At 41.1% G+C, this 1,367-nt stretch overlaps 1 non-coding gene across 1 annotated transcript; it reads left to right on the top strand.

Annotated features, from left to right (window-relative positions):
* The first annotated feature begins 309 nt into the window (after positions 1-309).
* LOC115871295 lies at positions 310-473 on the top strand. The gene has a single exon (XR_004047221.1). It is a non-coding gene; the product is annotated as a U1 spliceosomal RNA (small nuclear RNA).
* Positions 474-1,367: the final 894 nt, after the last annotated feature.

Genomic DNA, 1,367 nt, shown 5'->3' with positions numbered 1-1,367 from the left:
TATTGGTATTGAATTCTTCCTGCTTTTCTACCTGTGTCAAAGGAAAGTGTGGCCCTCTTCCCTCCAGGCTAAGCCCTCCAATGTGCACTGTCTCCTGATCTTCGATCCTCTCTCCACATGCCTCGCCAATGATCCTCCCCTTTCCTCTGCTCCTTCACTCCTTCCCTTGAACTGACGAACATCTTCAAGCCTCCACCTATACTCTTCTTTGCCTTCTTATAATGTCCGCAGTCCTCACATTTTTCTAAAAAAGAAAAGGTCTATTCTGGGTACCTGTGCTGTTCAATGCACTTGAAAAATGACTAGTTCACACTTACCTGGCAGGGGAGGTACCATGATCACGAAGGTGATTTTCCCAGGGCGAGGCTCACCCATTGCACTCCGGATGTGCTGACCCCTGCGATTTCCCCAAATGTGGGAAATTCGACTGCATAGTTTGTGGTAGTGGGGGGACACGTTTGCGCTCTCCCCTGAAAAAAGAAATATGACTAGTTCAGATTAAGATACTCTATAAATATAAAGGATGCACAATTTCCAAGACATTAAAGCAAATGTAAAATAGCTCAGTAACTTTTATGTTATTTACATGTTGAGAGGATGATACTTTGAACATACGGGTAAATTAAGCCTTGGTGGCACTGTCAGTTAAGTGTTGGGCCTGCTAACTGCAAGGTTGGTTGTTCAAACCCACCTATCAGCTAGCTGTTTCTCAGTTGGGGGAAGGGGAGAGATGAGGTTTTCTGCTCCTGTAAAGGTTTACAGTCTCAGAAACCCTATAGAAGTGACAAGTCAGAATCAGCTCAGTGGCAGTGGGTCTGGTTTGGGGTACTATATTCTAATTTGTGTGTGTGTGTGTGTGTGTGTGTGTGTGTGTGTGTGTATGCGCGCGCGTGTGCGTTTTAATGTGACTACTAGAAAAATTTAAATTACCCTATGGCAGGCATTTGTGATTCATATTATATTTTTATTAGTGCTGCTATATAACATTAAAAGTTATCTTGAGAATGATGAGGGCAGCGAATGTACATATGTGCTTGGCACAATGGATGTATGTATGGATGGTGATAAGAATTGTATGAGCCCCCAATAAAATAATTTTTTAAAAAAGTTATCTCGTTTCTATATAGCATATTAGTTAAGTCTAACTAGCCATTAGACTAGACTGTCAATATTTTAGGACAAGGACCATATCTCATTCATTATTATATATCTTATATTCATTAGAGCCAAACAAAGAAATCAAAGCCACTGCTGTGGATTTGATTACAACTCATAACCTTTACCAAACAGGACAGAATTGCCCACAGGGTTGAAGCTGTAAATCCTCACTGCCACATAGTCTTCTCAAGGAATAACTTTTGTGTTTG

The sequence above is a fragment of the Echinops telfairi genome, unplaced genomic scaffold (genome assembly GCF_000313985.2).
Source record: "Echinops telfairi isolate 266 unplaced genomic scaffold, ASM31398v2 ScPeMD7_4225;HRSCAF=4972, whole genome shotgun sequence".
Lineage (NCBI taxonomy): Eukaryota > Metazoa > Chordata > Mammalia > Afrosoricida > Tenrecidae > Echinops > Echinops telfairi.
Note: the sequence above shows the minus strand (reverse complement) of the source record. Positions and strands in the feature narration are given on the sequence as shown.